At 47.7% G+C, this 19,197-nt stretch overlaps 1 protein-coding gene and 1 long non-coding RNA gene across 2 annotated transcripts in view; one reads left to right on the top strand and one right to left on the bottom strand.

Annotated features, from left to right (window-relative positions):
* The window catches only part of LOC141072563 (uncharacterized), a 94,325-nt gene that overhangs the window by 23,426 nt on the left and 51,702 nt on the right, over window positions 1-19,197 (bottom strand). The gene's annotated exons all lie outside the window — the stretch shown is intronic.
* The window catches only part of SIN3B (SIN3 transcription regulator family member B), an 84,561-nt gene continuing 77,719 nt past the window's right edge, over window positions 12,356-19,197 (top strand). Inside the window, exon 1 of the mRNA XM_073559841.1 lies at window positions 12,356-12,619. The gene's annotated coding sequence lies outside the window, so the exon portion shown is untranslated. The remainder of the gene's footprint in view (window positions 12,620-19,197) is intronic.

Raw genomic sequence — 19,197 nt, 5'->3', positions numbered from 1 at the left:
TTTCACCCTCAGACCAATGGGCAGACAGAGAGAACAAATCAGACCTTGGAGTCGTATTTGAGATGTTTTATTTCCGCTGATCAGGATGATTGGGTTTCATTTTTGCCCTTGGCCGAATTTGCTTTAAATAATAGAGCTAGTTCTGCCACTTTGATGTCACCTTTTTTTTGTAACTTTGGTTTTCACCCTCGATTTTCTTCAGGGCAGGTGGAGCCTTCTGCCTGCCCAGGTGTTGACACTGTGGTGGAGAGAATGCACCAGATCTGGGACCAAGTGGTGGATAAGTTATCTCTCTCCCAGGAAAAGGCCCAGTGGTTTTCCAATCGACATAGGACCATTGGTCCCCAGTTTAAGATTGGTGATATGGTGTGGTTATCATCAAAAAATATTGCTATGAAGGTGGCTTCTCCTAAGTTTAAGCCTAGATTTATTGGACCTTACAAGATTTTGGAGATTATTAATCCGGTCTCTTTTCGTTTGGCTCTTCCTGTCACATTTAAGATCCATAATGTGTTCCATAAGTCCTTGTTGAAGAGGTTTGTGGAGCCAGTTGTGCCTGAGGTGGCACCTCCGGACCCTGTATTGGTTGAAGGTAACTTGGAATATGAGGTAGAGAAAATTCTGGATTCCCGTCTGGCTAGACAGAGACTCCAGTATTTGGTTAAGTGGAAGGGTTATGGTCAGAAGGATAATTCCTGGGTCTCTGCCTCTGATATTCATGCCAAAAGATTGGTGCGTGCCTTTCATCGGGCTCACCCTGATCGCCCTGGTAGCGTTGTTGAGGGTTCGGTGACCCCTCCTCAAGGGGGGGGTAGTGTTGTGAGTTCATTTTCCCCTCCGTCACTGAGGCCTGGTGAACTCCCTATTCTAGTGAAGGAAGGTAGTGAGACTGATTATCAGGCACCTGGGACTAATGAAAACGATTGGCTGAGTGGAGTCACTGACTGGATTTAAGGCAGCCTACGCCCTTTCTGCCCTGCGGGTGATTTCTCTGTGGACTCTTGGACACCAGTCTGATTCCTGCTCTCCTAAAGCTAAGTTTTCTGTTTTGCCTTTTTGCATCTAAGATTTGTTTTTGTTTTTCTTGCTTTTTGGATTCTGCCACTCCCTGCTGGAGTGTGCAGTGTTCCGTGAGCTCTGTCTTCTGAAGGTACCTGAGTGCTGATTTAGTTTTTGAAGCTTAGTTGCTTCAGGGCCATTTTTATATCAGCTTGTTGGCTTTTGTCTCTGATAGGGTTTTGGCAGATTGCAGACAGCAGCCTTCCTATCCGTTCCTATCTAGGTAGTTTTTTGGGCCCCGTCTTTGCTCAGCCTGTCTTTATGTCTGTGTAAGTGTTTTCATCTTGCTTCACCATTATTATATGTGGGGGGCTGCCTATTGCTTTGGGGTCTGCTCTGGGGCAGTTAGATTTCCCCTTTCCTTCTTTAGGCCTATGTATCTCTCCGGCTGTGATCGAGGGGTCTAGGTCATCGTAGGAACCCCCCACGGCTACTGCTAGTTGTGTTGATAGGTTCAGGGGTCTGCAATCTGATAGTTGCCAACTTCTCTGGTTTTCAGGACTTAGATAGCATTTCTGTTTTTGCCTCCTACGGTGACCGCCCCCAGAAGGAGGAGCGGAAGCCAGTGGCGGGAAAAGAGCAGAGACAGGAAGAAGGAGAGAGAGAAGACGCCATCATGGAAGGAGAAAGGAGGACTGAAGAGTGAAGGGAGGTTGAGCTGAATCTCTCAGGCGCAGCAACTGAAGGCTCCGATCTGGCTTCCACAATGAACCACCGACAGCTGGAGGAGGAAATAACCTGGCTGACTCATGAACTGCAGCAAAGCAGGAGGCACTCTGGAAGAAGAAATGGCAGCACGCCCTGGAGGGGCCGCCACCATCTGCGGTGCCACAGTCACCGGTACTCACAGCCGCTACACCGGTTCTCCTCCAGGTAAATCCTGTGGAGCCCGTGGCTGCTGCAATCCCGCCGGCAGTGCCTATTCCCAGCTCCCCGCTGTCATCACCGCGGAGTGAGGCCTGCCAGGAGGGGTTGTCCGAGGGCCTGGGAGCTGAATCGGAGGAAGGAGTTGAGCTCCCGCCTAGACCTGACGCGGCTGCGCAGGTCCCACCGGAGACCCCGCGGACCCAGAGTTGCCAGCCACCCCACCATTCTCCGATCGTGAGCCCGGTTACGCCAGTGAACACTGTACGCCGCCGGGAGGCCTCAGGTATGATCGCTACCCCTCCCAACGGGCTAACCCCTGAATTTTCATATAGTGAGGCCGGCATGCTTAAACTCCAAATGGGACAATTAGATGAGCTATGCTCTCAATTCTAAAGCACTAAGCTTACTGCAATGGGGAAGTGGAAGAAATCCCTGCTGAAAAGAGTGAGACTGCAGCAGGCGCGTCCCGTTCGACATGTTCTGATCCCAGCAGAGGAGTCTGAGCAGCTGAGGGGTGCTACTGTGCATCATGGGTTTCCTTTGCCACAAGTTCAGGACCCCCGCCTCAACCCTTACCAGCGCCCACAGATGCCAGTGACACCAGGTGTCAGGCCAAAAATCCAGACTGTGGTACCACCTGAAATTGAGGAACCACATCCATTGGTACCCATTGCAACTCCTGCAGAATCACTGGTAGCAGAAATACCACTAGCAGCAGCGGAAATGTTACCTTCACAAGCAGATACCAATTTAACTCCTTGGGAGGAAGAGTATATGCAATTTGTGGGTAAACAACAAGAAGAGGAGGTCAATAAATTCTTCTGTGGAAGCAGCAGTCAAGGGAACCAGCTTCCAGTACCCCAGGAGGGGCCCACCAACACTAAAGCAAATAACTAACTTTTGTTACCTTGGAGGGTATTAGCACCATTGTGCCTGTTTTTCCAGTTTTTGTTTTTCCTATTTTTGGTTATCATGTTTATTGTTGTTGCCCAGTTTTATTGGCAGCCTTTTTCATATTGAACTGTGGAGATCATGGACGCCGAATGATCCAGAACTGTATTTGTAAATAGTTGCACCTCTTTAGGTGCCCTCTCATGGTTTTACATAGACCTTTTGAAGATAAGGACTACCTCATCGTGGAGCATAGCTCCAAAGGAGACTGCAAGAGATCCAGGCTGGGAGCGGTGTCCAGCACTTACAAGAATTATTGAAGTTTTAATGTGCAGTATTTGATAATGTGTCTTATGAAAGTATTGACGACTAGAAAATAGCTTTTCTATAGGATTTAGGAATGTTTTAATGAAGGGATGAGAAATTTGAATAAAGATAAAGATCACTTCTAATAATAGAAAGAAGAAAATGTGAAAAGGAAAGATGATAAAGAAATGTGTTGATAATGCAGCTTGCACTTTTGAATTAGGACTCTAGATAGTTGATTAAGAATTGTTTGCAACGTTCAAGAATGATTGCCTCTCATATTGAGAAGATTATATAATATTGTTTATTAAGCATCCCAAAAATTTTGTATGTTCCTGTATTTGTCAACTTTTGTTTTCTTGTAGCTCGCGGAGTGCTGTGTTTAACGGGGGGGTATGTGGCACCCCTGAGGGTTCAGTCGCCACAGAGGTACTGCACCTCCTCCTGAGGTGTGGTACTCCACCAATTAGGTAAGGTGGAGACCCCTGACCACGCTCCAACACCTGCATCCCACACAACACAGTAGTGTGTTATCATTGAGTCACCGTAGGAGGCAAAAATAGAAATGCTAGCTAAGTCCAGAAAACCAGAGAAGTTGGCAGCTATCGGATTGCAGACCCCTGAACCTATCAACACAACTAGCAGTAGCCGTGGGGGGCTCCTATGATGCCCTAGGCCCCTCGATCACAGCCGGAGGACTACATAGCCTAAAGACAGAAAGGGAAATCTAAACTGCCCCAGAGCAGACCCCAAAGCAAAAGGCAGCCCCCCACATATAATGACGGTGAAGCAAGAAGAAAGAACAAAACACAGACAGAAAGATAGACTGAGCAAAGATGGGGCCCACGCTAGCTTAGATAGTAAAGGACAGGAAGGCTGCTGTCTGCAATCCGTGAAAAACCCTATGAAAATAAGAGCCAACAAACTGACAGTAAAAAAGGCCCTGAAGACGCTAGGCTTCAAAAAAGCTATGTCAGTACTCAGGAATATTCTGAAGACAGAGCAACAGGCAAAAGGAGATTCAGCTCACCCCAGCAGGGAATGGCAGAATCCAGAAAAGCAAGGAAAACAAAACACTAATGCAAAAAGGCAAAGCAGAAATCTTAGCTTTAGATGAGCAGGAATCAGACTGGTTTCCTAGAAGTCCACAGAGAAATCACCCGCAGGCCAGAAGGGAGTCGGCAGCCTTATATCCAGTCATTAACTCCACTCAGCCAGTCATCATCATCAGCCCCAGGTGTTTGACAATCAGGCTCACTACCTTTCTTCACCAGAAGAGGGAGTTCCTCAGGCCTCAGTAGTGAAGGGGAAAATGAACTCACAACAGTACCTCCCCCTTGAGGAGGGGTCACCGAACCCTCAACCACGCCACCAGGGCGATCAGGGTGAGCCCGATGAAAGGCACGCACCAATCTTTTGGCATGAATATCAGAGGCAGAGACCCAGGAATTATCCTCCTGACCATAACCCTTCCACTTAACCAAATACTAGAGTCTCCGTCTAGCCAGACGGGAATCCAGTACTTTCTCTACCTCATATTCCATGTTACCTTCAACCAATACAGGGTCTGTAGGTGCAACCCCCGGAACAACAGGTTCAACAAACCTCTTCAACAAAGATTTATGGAACACATTATGGATTTTAAATGTGACAGGAAGAGCCAAACGAAAAGAGACCGGATTAATAATCTCCAAAATCTTGTAAGGTCCAATAAATCTAGGCTTAAACTTAGGAGAAGCCACCTTCATAGCAATATTTTTTGATGATAACCACACCATATCACCAACCTTAAATTGGGGACCAATGGTCCTATGTCGGTTGGAAAACCGCTGGGCCTTTTCCTGGGAGAGAGATAACTTATCCACCACTTGGTCCCAGATCTGGTGCATTCTCTCCACCACAGTGTCAACCCCTGGGCAGGCAGAGGGTTCCACCTGCCCTGAAGAAAATCGAGGATGAAACCCAAAGTTACAAAAAAAAGGAGACATCAAAGTGGCAGAACTAGCTCTATTATTTAAAGCAAATTCGGCCAAGGGCAAAAATGAAACCCAATCATCCTGATCAGCAGAAATAAAACATCTCAAATATGACTCCAAGGTCTGGTTTGTTCTCTCTGTCTTCCCATTGGTCTGAGGGTGAAAAGCAGAGGAGAAGGACAACTGAATTCCCAGCTTGGAACAGAAAGTTCTCCAAAATCTAGACACAAACTGAACTCCTCTGTCAGATACAATGTTCTCAGGAATCCCGTGCAAGCGAACCACCTGTTGTAAAAACAGGGGCACCAATTCAGAGGAAGACGGCAACTTAGGGAGTGGTACAAGATGAACCATCTTAGAGAACCTATCACAAATCACCCAAATAACAGTCATCCTTTGAGAGACAGGCATATCAGAGATGAAATCCATTGAAATATGGGTCCATGGCCTCTTGGGTCAGGCAAAGGCATCAACAACCCACTAGAGCGAGAACACGATTTAGACCGGGAGCACGTCCCACAGGACTGCACAAAATTCCTGACATCACGAGACAAGGAGGGCCACCAAAAAGACCGACTCACCAGATCTCTAGTACCAAAAATACCTGGATGACCAGCCAAAGCAGAGCAATAAACTTCAGACATCCCTCTCTTCTCCCACTGGTCAGGAACATACAACTTTCCACTGGGACAACGCTCAGGTTTGTCCTCCTGGAACTCTTCCAGAGTACGTCTCAAATCGGGCGAGATGGCAGAAAGAACTACCCCTTCGCCTAAGATGGTAGCAGGCTTGGTCACCACAGGAGAATCAGCAAAGAAGCTCCTAGAGAGGGCGTCAGCCTTGACATTCTTAGTTCCAGGAAAAAAAGAAACCACAAAATCAAAACGTGTAAAAAACAAGGCCCACCTAGCCTGTCTAGGGTTCAAGCGCTTAGCCGACTCTAGGTAAATCAAATTCTTGTGGTCAGTGAGGACCACGACTTGATGCTTAGCTCCCTCCAACCAATGTCTCCACTCCTCAAATGCCCATTTCATGGCTAACAGTTCCCGATTCCCCACATCATAGTTACGTTCAGATGGGGAGAACTTTCGGGAAAAGAAAGCACAGGGATTCATTTTAGATGTTACAGGATCCTTTTGGGACAAAACAGCTCCTGCACCAATCTCAGAAGCATCCACCTCTACCTGGAACGGAAGTGAGACATCAGGTTGCCGCAAAACCGGGGCGGAGGTGAATCTTCGCTTCAGCTCCTGAAAGGAAGAAACAGCCTCCGGAGACCAATTTAACACATCAGCACCCTTCTTAGTCAAATCAGTCAATGGCTTGGCAATACTAGAAAATTTTGCTATAAATTTCCGATAAAAATTAGCAAAACCCAAAAACTTCTGGAGGGCCTTCAAAGAAGTGGGCTGAACCCAATCGTAAATGGCCTGTACCTTGGCCGGGTCCATTTCAATAGTTGACGGGGACAAAATAAATCCCAAAAAAGAAATCCTCTGTACTCCAAAAAGGCATTTAGATCCTTTGACATACAGGGAATTCTCCCTCAAGATCCGGAACACAGTCCGAATATGTTCCACATGAGAATCCCAATCCTTGGAGAAGATCAAAATATCATCCAGATAGATAATCAAAAATGTATCGACAAAATCTCGGAAAATATCGTTCATGAAGCACTGGAAGACCGAAGGGGCATTAGTGAGCCCAAAAGGCATCACCAGGTACTCAAAATGTCCCTCCGGAGTATTAAACGCCGTCTTCCATTCATCCCCATGCTTAATGCGAATAAGATTATACGCCCCCCTGAGGTCAAGCTTGGTAAACCAGCAAGCACCTTTAACTCTGGAGAATAGATCAGAAATCAGGGGTAACGGATACTGATACTTAACAGTAATTTTGTTGAGAGCACGATAATCAATACAAGGTCTTAATGATCCATCCTTTTTGGCTACAAAAAAAAAAACGGCACCTAAGGGTGACGAGGATGGTCTAATATGACCCTTCTCCAACGCCTACTTAATATAGGATCGCATAGCCTCGTGCTCGGGTACAGATAAATTGAAGAGCCGACCCTTGGGAAATTTACACCCCGGGCTCAGTTCAATAGCACAGTCATAACTCCTATGAGGAGGCAGAGACGCAGACTCATTCTCACTAAATACATCATAAAAGTCCGCCAAATAATCAGGAACATCATGTGACTGAGGAGAGGTGGAAAACACCGGAGCCTCACTAAAGGCACACCGACAACCCCAACTCACCACAGACACAGATTTCCAATCCAAAACTGGATTATGAATTTGTAACCAGGGAAACGCCAGAACAATAGTATCATGCAGATTATGTAACACCAAAAACCTGCAATTTTCTTGATGGTCAGGGGCGACCCGCATTACCACCTGGGTCCAAAACTGAGGTTTATTTTTAGCCAAAGGAGTAGCATCAATCCCCCTCAAAGGGATAGGCGTCTGCAGAGGTGTCATCGGAAATCCACAACGTTTAGCAAAATCCAAGTCCATTAGGTTTAGAGCTGCTCCCGAATCCACAAAAGCCTTGGCGGAAAATGTGGACAGGGAGCAGATCAGAGTAATAGCCAGAAGAAACTTAGGTTGAACACCACCAACCGAAAACGTGTGTGCAAAGCATTTCTCGCGTTTAGGACAGACAGAAATAATATGTGAGGCATCTCCACAGAAAAAACACAACTTATTACGCCTTCTGAACTCCTGACGCTGCTCTCTGGAAAAAACTCTATCACATTGCATAGGTTCAGACATCTGTTCAACAGGTGGCAACACCTCTCGTGCAGCTCTGCGTTCGCGTAAACGCCGATCAACCTGAATGGCTAAAGACATAGAATCGTCAAGACCAGAGGGAACAGGAAATCCCACCATAGTATCTTTTATGGCTTCTGACAACCCCTTCCGAAAGAGAGCAGCCAAGGCATTATCATTCCAGGTAGTAAGTACTGCCCACTTTCGGAATTTTTGACAGTACAATTCTGCAGAATCACGACCCTGGTTCAATGCCAGCAGGGTCTTTTCAGCGTGATCAATGGCATTAGGTTCGTCATACAACAACCCCAAGGCCTGAAAAAATGCGTTCACATTAGTCAGAATAGGATCATCTGGTTTCAAAGAAAACGCCCAATCCTGGGGATCGCCACGCAGCAAAGAGATGACAATTTTAACCTGCTGCGCGGAGCTTCCTGACGAGTTAGGCTTCAAGGCAAAAAATAATTTACAATTATTTTTGAAATTCAAAAATTTAGACCGATCCCCAAAAAATACATCAGGTGTAGGAATCTTTGGTTCAGCAGCATGTGAATGAGCAAGGTAGGCGGAAATTCCCAGCACTTCCGCAGCGAGCTGCTCCACACGATCAGACAATTGCTTTATCTCCATTGAGAGAAAAAAAAAATTCCCCCTACGGCCTCAGAGATATAGAGGAAAAAATATACACACTTTTTTTTTTTTTTTTTTTATACAATTCTTTCCTGCTATTGAGTACCCTAGAATCTGGGGTATGGCGGGTGATTCTGTTATGATTGAGTCACCGTAGGAGGCAAAAATAGAAATGCTAGCTAAGTCCAGAAAACCAGAGAAGTTGGCAGCTATCGGATTGCAGACCCCTGAACCTATCAACACAACTAGCAGTAGCCGTGGGGGGCTCTTACGATGCCCTAGGCCCCTCGATCACAGCCGGAGGACTACATAGCCTAAAGACAGAAAGGGAAATCTAAACTGCCCCAGAGCAGACCCCAAAGCAAAAGGCAGCCCCCCACATATAATGACGGTGAAGCAAGAAGAAAGAACAAAACACAGACAGAAAGATAGACTGAGCAAAGATGGGGCCCACGCTAGCTTAGATAGGAAAGGACAGGAAGGCTGCTGTCTGCAATCCGTGAAAAACCCTATGAAAATAAGAGCCAACAAACTGACAGTAAAAAAGGCCCTGAAGACGCTAGGCTTCAAAAAAGCTATGTCAGTACTCAGGAATATTCTGAAGACAGAGCAACAGGCAAAAGGAGATTCAGCTCACCCCAGCAGGGAATGGCAGAAACCAGAAAAGCAAGGAAAACAAAACACTAATGCAAAAAGGCAAAGCAGAAATCTTAGCTTTAGATGTGCAGGAATCAGACTGGTTTCCTAGAAGTCCACAGAGAAATCACCCGCAGGCCAGAAGGGCGTCGGCACCCTTATATCCAGTCATTAACTCCACTCAGCCAGTCATCATCATCAGCCCCAGGTGTTTGACAATCAGGCTCACTACCTTTCTTCACCAGAAGAGGGAGTTCCTCGGGCCTCAGTAGTGAAGGGGAAAATGAACTCACAACAGTAGTGTAGCAAAGCACCCTTTGGTGGCTCCCTGCTTGGAACACGAAGCGTGCTGGGAGGCGGGTGGAGTTTAGTTTGCACTAAAGAGCGGGAAGAGGATAGGATATAGGGAGTTAGTCACTGGAGTCTGACGAGGTCGGACCTGTGTAAGGAGATCCCGAGAGGGATGAAGGAGGAAAAGTGCTGCAGCCGACCTCAGTGATCTGGGTCCGCTGGCACAGGAAAGGAACACTGAAAGAAAGCCTGACTCTCCATAAGAAGGAAAGGATTAGTACGGAAAGTGAGGAGAGAAAGAGAACAGAGGATTGAGGGTTAGAGGAGAACCCCTTTCAAGTTCTAGGCGCAAGGCCGGGGTCCGGTCCCCGAGGTTGTTTGGATACTTATGGTCCCGCAACAGACACCGGAGGAATAGAAGTTTGTCATCACTTTATTCCCACACAAGACTTGGGGGCACAACAGCAACGAGATAGAGAGCCGGGGCTTAGAAGCAGAGAGTCCCCGAATCAGGCTACAGCTGTCTGCCGTACAAGTAGAGTTCATAGGAACATCAGACAGGAGGAACTCCAGTGTAACTCAGTACTAGGAGATCTTCACTTAAAGGCGCTAAGAGGGAGACGTTCACAAAAGGCAGGTATGTTGGCGGAGTGTTGGAAAGGAGTACTTCATCTTGCCTGGAGGTTGGCTGGGCTCCTGACTTGGAGGACACGGCACCGATGCGGGCTCTTGACAGACTGTGAGTAAAGCTTTGGAACTACATGCCCTGGTGTCCTCCACTTATTCCTGCGTCAACCTGCCCAGCACTGCTACATCCCTTGTGCCTGACACTACACCATCTAAGTGTCACTACATCCACTCTGCCCTGTGACTACAGCCCTGCCTGTGGAGGGCTATACCATCACTGCTGCACCACACCATCTGTCCCAGAGGAACCGTCTGCAGCGTCGGCTTAACATCTACATTGCCGAACACCACAGGTGGCGTCATGACTTACACATTCACACTGAACATTTACAATGGGCGCCCAGGGCCACGGACCGGGTCACCGCTACTGTGACACTTCCCTGTGAAATACCGGCCCGGTACCGAGTACCCCACAGCCCTGGGTGTGAGGGCGACCCACACACTTCCGGAATTCCCGTGGGTTTTATGCATTTTTGCCGCATTTTTTCGCCACAAAAACGCGGCGTAAACACTGCAAAAACGCATAAAATAAGTAACCCATTGAATTCAATGGCATTACGCACATGCTGTGCTAATGCTGCATATTTTTACACGGCAAAATCGCATCGCGAAAAAATACGCAGCATGCTCATTCTTTTTGCTGAATCGCGGGAATTCCGCACACATAGGATTGCATTGTTCCGCTTACTTTCCCATGTGGCTATGCCCACCATGCGCAAAATAAGTGGAAAATGTGCGGATGGTACCCAGGGTCTGGAGGAGAAGAGACTGTCCTCCAGGTCCTGGGTACCATATCCCTGTAAAAACAGAATTAAAATAAAAAATATTGTTATTCTCACCTTCCGGCAGCACCCGCAGCGTCCCCAGGCCTCAGCGATGCTCCCGACAACTCCAGTTCCCAGTGATGCCTTGCAGCAATGACCTGTGATGACATAGCGATCTCGCGTGTTGCTACGGCATCTGGGGTCATTGTCGCAAGGTATCGCTGGGAACGGGACTTGCCGGGAGCATTGCTGAGGCCTGGGGACGCCGGAAGGTGAGAATATCACCATTTTTTATCATTATATCTTTTACTACTGATGCCGCATAGGCAGCATCAATAATAAAAAGTTGGTCACACTCGTCCAACACTAAGGCTGGTTTCACATTAGCGCTTTTTAAGCGCACGCACGGCCGGGGGTAGCTCCGCCCCCGAGCCGGCTCTCTGCCCGGCGTGCCCGCCCCTTGCTTGTAGCGCCGCCTACTAGCGGACAGCGGCGCCTGCGATCGGCGCACCCTATCTTTAGCATAGGGTGCGCAGATCGTGCGCATGCCGTGCGCTAGTTGCGCTTTGACCTGCGCTGCGCACTTTTGACGGTGCGCCGTGCGCGCCAAAATCCGAAAAGTTCGATTTTGGTGCGCACGGCGCACCGTCAAAAGTGCGCAGCGCAGGTCAAAGCGCAACTAGCGCACGGCATGCGCACGATCTGCGCACCCTATGCTAAAGATAGGGTGCGCCGATCGCAGGCGCCGCTGTCCGCTAGTAGGCGGCGCTACAAGCAAGGGGCGGGCACGCCGGGCAGAGAGCCGGCTCGGGGGCGGAGCTACCCCCGGCTGTGCGTGCGCTTAAAAAGCGCTAATGTGAAACCAGCCTAAGAGTGACCAACCTGTCTATCAGTTCTCTACGCTAGTATTCTGCAAGCTAATTACGCTTGCAAAACGCTAGTTTATCGCGGGAAATCCGCATGCGGAATTCTAGCATATTTCCCACTGCAGGGAGTCGCAGAATTCCCGTGGAAATTTCCGTGGCAATTTCGCAACGTGTGCACACAGCCTTACAGAAGCTGCTATCCTGCTGCCGGCAATGGCAGAACACTGACTTCTGGCAGCCACCTGATCCCATCTGCCATCAGTAAACCTGGGGGGGCCATTACACAGGGATTGCTCCATGGACCTGTACAGTCCGGCACAAGCCCCGTCACTGGAGCACGGCCAGATGACCAGTGTGCTTTACAGGGAGACTAATAGAAAGGAATATTAGAATGGAAGGTGCTAATACAAATGTATAGTGCCGGGTGTACTGCAGCTGCAATAACCTACCACAGCAAGCTTTGCATTTCCAAACGTGTGCCGGGATTATGTAAACTACGATCTGATTGGTTGCTATGGAGAGCAATGACACCTTTTGTCTGAGCACATAGCACGTGACCGAAGCTGCACTCGCCCCCTCTTCTCCCTAGTCCGCCCCACTGCTCGCCGAGAACCCGCCCTCTTTCCCGTACACAAGCCAGCCCCTACTATAGCGCTCAGGCTCCCTCCGTGCGTCCTTCCGATGGAATGTGCGACGTGACGTCACGCTACGTGCACTGACGGCGGTGGCGGATTTCCCGTCGTACCTTGTGTTCATTTGGAAGCCTACTGTCTGTTCCCCCGGTGTTAAAGAAAAAAGAGGAGATGACAGCGTCTCCGGTAAGAAAGATGGCGGTGAGGACGGAGAAGAAATAACAGCAGCAGCAGCCGGAGGTGAGGACGGTGTTCTACAAGGGGAGAGACAACAGGGAGGATGGAGAACAGTCACATAGCCACGGAGAAAACAGTGATGGAGCCTGAGCAGCTACTATGGGCTACCGAGCGAGGGGTGCAGCATGGGGAACGGAGGGCGTAATGTGTGCGGGAGATGGGGCTCTGTGTACGGTGGGATGGAGGGCTGCACAGGATAGCTATACACACACAGCTCCCCCACTAATAATGGGGCTCTGTGTAATATGGGATGGAGGGCTGTGTGTGTACAATAATGGCTCTGTGTACCATGGGATGGAGGGCTGTGTGTGTGTACAATAATGGCTCTGTGTACCATGGGATGGAGGGCTGTGTGTGTGTACAATAATGGCTCTGTGTACCATGGGATGGAGGGCTGTGGGTGTACAATAATGGCTCTGTGTACGGTGGGATGGAGGTCTGTGTGTGTGTACAATAATGGCTCTGTGTACCATGGGATGGAGGGCTGTGGGTGTACAATAATGGCTCTGTGTACGGTGGGATGGAGGGCTGTGTGTGTGTACAATAATGGGGCTCTGTGCATGGTGGGATGGAGGGCTGCACAGGAAAGCTATACACACACAGCTCCCCCACTAATAATGGGGCTCTGTGTAATATGGGATGGAGGGCTGTGTGTGTGTGTACAATAATGGCTCTGTGCATGGTGGGATGGAGGGCTGTACAGGATAGCTATACACACACAGCTCCCCCACTAATAATGGGGCTCTGTGTACTATGGGATGGAGGGCTGGGTGTGTACAATAATGGCTCTGTGTACCATGGGATGGAGGGCTGTACAGATAGGGGGAGAGCTGTGTGTGTATACCTAATAATGGGTCTCTGTGTAATATGGGATGGAGGGCTGTGTGTACACAATAATGGGGCTCTGTGTACCATGGGATGGAGGGCTGTGTGTATGTATACAATAATGGGGCTCTGTGTAATATGGGATGCAGGGCTGTGTGTGTGTGTGTACAATAATGGCTCTGTGCATGGTGGGATGGAGGGCTGCACAGGATAGCTATACACACACAGCTCACCCACTAATAATGGGGCTCTGTGTACTATGGGATGGAGGGCTGTGTGTGTGTGTACAATAATGGCTCTGTGCATGGTGGGATGGAGGGCTGCACAGGATAGCTATACACACACAGCTCACCCACTAATAATGGGGCTCTGTGTACTATGGGATGGAGGGCTGTGTGTGTGTGTACAATAATGGCTCTGTGCATGGTGGGATGGAGGGCTGCACAGGATAGCTATACACACACACAGCTCCCCCACTAATAATGGGGCTCTGTGTAATATGGGATGGAGGGCTGTGTGTGTACAATAATGGCTCTGTGCATGGTGGGATGGAGGGCTGTGTATGTATACAATAATGGGGCTCTGTGTACGGTGGGATGGAGGGCTGTGTGTGCGTACACAATAATGGGGCTCTGTGTAACATGGGATGGAGGGCTGTGTGTATGTATACAATAATTGGGCTCTGTGTAACATGGGATGGAGGGCTGTGTTTATGTATACAATAATGGGGCTCTGTGTACCATGGGATGGAGGGCTGCCCAGAATAGGGGGAGAGCTGTGTGTGTATATACCTAATAATGGGTCTCTATGTACTTTGGAATGGAGGGCTGTGTGTTTGTGTACACAATACTGGGGCTCTGTGTACCATGGGATGGAGGGCTGTGTGTATGTATACAATAATGGGGCTCTGTGTACCATGGGATGCAGGGCTGTGTGTGCGTACACAATAATGGGGCTCTGTGTACCATGGGATGCAGGGCTGTGTGTGCGTACACAATAATGGGGCTCTGTGTACCATGGGATGCAGGGCTGTGTGTGCGTACACAATAATGGGGCTCTGTGTACCATGGGATGCAGGGCTGTGTGTGCGTACACAATAATGGGGCTCTGTGTACCATGGGATGGAGGGCTGTGTGTATGTATACAATAATGGGGCTCTGTGTACCATGGGATGGAGGGCTGCCCAGGATAGGGGGAGAGCTGTGTGTGTATATTCCTAATAATGGGTCTCTATGTACTTTAGAATGGAGGGCTGTGTGTTTGTGTACACAATACTGGGGCTCTGTGTACCATGGGACGGAAGGCTGTGTGTGTACACAATAATGGGGCTCTGTGTACCATGGGACGGAAGGCTGTGTGTGTACACAATAATGGGGCTCTGTACAATGGGATGGAGTGCTGCACAGGATAGGGGGAGATCTGTCTGTGTATATACCTAATAATGGGGCTCTGTGTACGATAGGATGGAGGGCTGTGTGTGTATACACAATAATGGGGCTCTGTGTACGGTGGGATGTAGGGGTGTGTGTGTATACACAATAATGGGGCTCTGTGTACGGTGGGATGGAGGGGTGTGTGTGGTATACACAATAATAGGGCTGTGTGTACGGTGGGATGGAGGGCTGTGTGTATACACAATAATGGGGCTGTGTGTACGGTGGGATGCAGGGCGGTGTGTGTATACGCAATAATGGGGCTCTGTGTACGGTGGGATGGAGAGCTGTGTGTGAGTATATACAATAATGGGGCTCTGTGTATGGTGGGATGGAGGGCTGTGTGTATGAGTATATACAATAATGGGGCTCTGTGTATGGTGGGATGGAGGGCTGTGTGTATGAGTATATACAATAATGGGGCTCTGTGTATGGTGGGATGGAGGGCTGTGTGTATGAGTATATACAATAATGGGGCTCTGTGTATGGTGGGCTGGAGGGCTGTGTGTGTGAGTATATACAACAATGGGGCTCTGTGTACGGTGGGATGGAGGGCTGTGTGTGTGAGTATATACAATAATGGGGCTCTGTGTACGGTTGGATGGAGGGCTGTGTGTATGAGTATATACAATAATGGGGCTCTGTGTACGGTGGGATGGAGGGCTGTGCGTGTGTATATACAATAATGGGGCTCTGTGTACGGTGGGATGGAGGGCTGTGTGTATACACAATAATGGGGCTCTGTGTACGGTGGGATGGAGGTCTGTGTGTGTGTGTATATACACAATAAAGGGCTATGTTTACGGTGGGATGTTGTGTACCATGAACTAGGGGGCTACTCCATAGAATAGAGTTGTGTGGTTATACGGTATACATAATAACGGGGATGTCGTATACCATGGACTGGGGGGCAGCTCCACAGATTAGGAGGAAAGTGTGTTTGTATGTATATACAGGTGCATATCACAAAATTAGAATATCATCAAAAAGTTAATTTATTTCAGTTCTTCAATACAAAAAGTGAATCTCATATATTATATAGAGTCATTACAAACAGTGATCTATTTCATGTGTTTATTTCTGTTAATGTTGATGATTATGGCTTGCAGGCAGTGAAAACACAAAAGTCACTATCTATGGGGTTGAGGTCAGGTGAGTTTGCTGGCCAATAAAGCACAGTGATACTGTTGTTTTTAAACCAGGTATTGGTACTTTTGGCAGTGTGGCCAGGAGCCAAGTCCTGCTGGAGAATGAAATTTTCATCTCCAAAAAGCTTGTCGGCAGAGGGAAGCATGAAGTGCTCTAAAATTTCCTGGGAGACGGCTGCACTGACTTTGGTCTTGATAAAACACAGTTGACCTATACCAGCAGATGACATACAGTGGGTACGGAAAGTATTCAGACCCCTTTAAATGTTTCACTCTTTGTTTCATTGCAGCCATTTGATAAATTCAAATAAGTTATTTTTTTCTCATTAATGCACCCCATCTTGACTTAAAAAAACAGATGTAGAAATTTTTGCAAATTTATAAAAAAAAAAAGAAAAACTGAAATATCACATGGTCATAAGTCAGACCCTTTTACTCAGACACTCATATTTAAGTCACATGCTGTCCCATTCCTTGTTATCCTCCTTGAGATGGTTCTACTGTTTCATTGGAGTTCAGCTGTGTTTAAACTGATAGGACTTGATTTCTAAAGGCACATACCTATCTATATAAGAGCTCACACTGCATGTCAGACCAAATGAGAATCATGAGGTCAAAGGAACTGACCAAGGAGCTCAGAGACAGAATTGTGGCAAGGCACAGATCTGACCAAGGTTGCAAAAGAATTTCTGCAGTACTCAAGGTTCCCAAGAGCACAGTGGCCTCCATAATCCTTAAATGGAAGAAGTTTGGGACCACCAGAAGTCTTCCTAGACCTGGCCGTCCAGCCAAACCTGAGCAATCATGGGAGAAGAGCCTTGGTGAGAGAGGTAAAGAAGAACCCCGTGATCACTGTGGCTGAGCTCCACAGATGCAGTAGCTAGATGGGAGAAAATTCCACGAAGTCAACTATCACTGCAGGCCTCCACCAGTCAGACCTTTATGCCGTGGCCCGATGGAAGCCTCTCCTCAGTGCCAGACATATGAAAGCTCGCATAGAATTTGCTAAAAAGCATATGAAGGACTCCCAGATTATGAAAAATAAGATTCTCTGGTCTGATGAGACGATGATAGATCTTTTTGGTGATAATTCTAAGCAGTATGTGTGGAGAAAACCAGGCACTGCTCATCACTTGCCCAATACAATCCCAACAGTGAAACATGGTGGTGGCAGCATCATGTTATGGGGGTGTTTTTCAGCTGCAAGGACAGGACGACTGGTTGCAATTGAAAGAAACATGAATGCGGCCAAGTACAGAGATATCCTGGATGAAACCCTCTTCCAGACTGCTCTAGACCTCAGACTTGGCCGAAGGTTCACCTTCCAACAAGACAATGACCTTAAGCACACAGCTAAAATAACAAAGGAGTGGCTTCAGAACAACTCTGTGACCATTCTTGACTGGCCAGCCAGAGCCCTGACCTAAACCCAATTGAGCATCTCTGGAGAGACCTGAAAATGCTTGTCCACCAACGCTCACCATCCAAAATGACGGAACTGGAGAGGATCTGCAAGGAAGAATGGCAGAGGATCCCAAATCCAGGTGTGGAAAACTTGTTGCATCATTCCCAAGAAGACTCATGGCCGTGCTAGCTCAAAAGGGTGCTTCTACTCAATACTGAGCAAAGGGTCTGAATACTTATGACAATGTGATATTTCAGCTTTTCCTGTATAATAAATTTGCAAAAATTTCTACATTTGTTTTTTTTTTTTTTTTTTTAAAGATGGGGTGCAGAGTGTACATTAATGAGTAAAAAATGAACTTTCTTGAATTTACCAAATGGCTGCAATGAAACAGAGTGAAAAATTTAAAGGGTTGTGAATAGTGTTGAGCATTCCGATACCGCAAGTATCGGGTATCGGCCGATACTTGCTGTATCGGAATTCCGATACCGACTTCCGATATTTTTTCAATATCGGAATTCGGCATCGGAAGTTCAGTTGATTGACAGCCTGACGTCATCATGATGCGCGGTGTGTGCGCATCATGATGCGCCGTCATTTCGGGCCTTCCGGGGGTCTCTGCCGGCCTGCCGGGGGGCTGTGCCGGCCTGCCGGGGGGCTGTGTGGACTGCCCGGGGTCTGTACCGGCCTGCCGGGGGGCTGTGCCGGCCTGCCGGTGGTCTGTGCACCCTGTGGGGGTCTGTACCGGCCTGCCGGGGGGCTGTGCCGGCCTGCCGGTGGTCTGTGCACCCTGTGGGGGTCTGTACCGGCCTGCCGGGGGGCTGTGCCGGCCTGCCGGTGGTCTGTGCACCCTGTGGGGGTCTGTACCGGCCTGCCGGGGGGCTGTGCCGGCCTGCCGGGGGGCTGTGCTGATGTCCGGGGGTCTGTGCAAGCATCGTCCGATGGGACTACAAGTCCCATCTGGCGATGCCTGCTACCATGACAGTGATTGACACATTAGCCAATGATGGGACAGTAGTAGTCCCATCATCCGGCTAATGTGTTAAATGTTAAAAAAAAAAAAAAAAAAAAAAAAACTACATACATACTACATGCATGCTACATACATACTACATATATACTACATGCATGCTACATGCATGCTACATGCATGCTACATGCATGCTACATGCATGCTACATGCATGCTACATACATACTACATGCTACATACATACCACATACATACTACATACATACTATATATATACTACATGCATGCTACATACATACTACATGCTACATACATACCACATACATACTACATACATGCTACATACATACTACATATATACTACATACTACATACATACTACATGCATGCTACATACATACATACTACATGCTACATACATACCACATACATACTACATACATACTACATGCTACATACATACTACATATATACTACATGCATGCTACATACATACTACATACATGCTACATACATACTACATATATACTACATGCATGCTACATACATACTACATATATACTACATGCATGCTACATACATACTGCATGCTACATGCATGCTACATGCATACTACATACATACTACATGCTACATACATACCACATATATACTACATACATACAATACATTCATACAATACATACATAGACATACAGTACATATAACATAGAGTAACATACTTACCAATACTTGTCACATTGTTCCCCGAAGCCATTGTCTTTTCCGGAATAAATATTAACATAACAAACCACAAAA

This window comes from Dendrobates tinctorius, unplaced genomic scaffold (genome assembly GCF_039654945.1).
Source record: "Dendrobates tinctorius isolate UK_male_01 unplaced genomic scaffold, ASM3965494v1 ptg000276l, whole genome shotgun sequence".
NCBI classification, from domain to species: Eukaryota; Metazoa; Chordata; class Amphibia; order Anura; family Dendrobatidae; genus Dendrobates; species Dendrobates tinctorius.
Note: the sequence above shows the minus strand (reverse complement) of the source record. Positions and strands in the feature narration are given on the sequence as shown.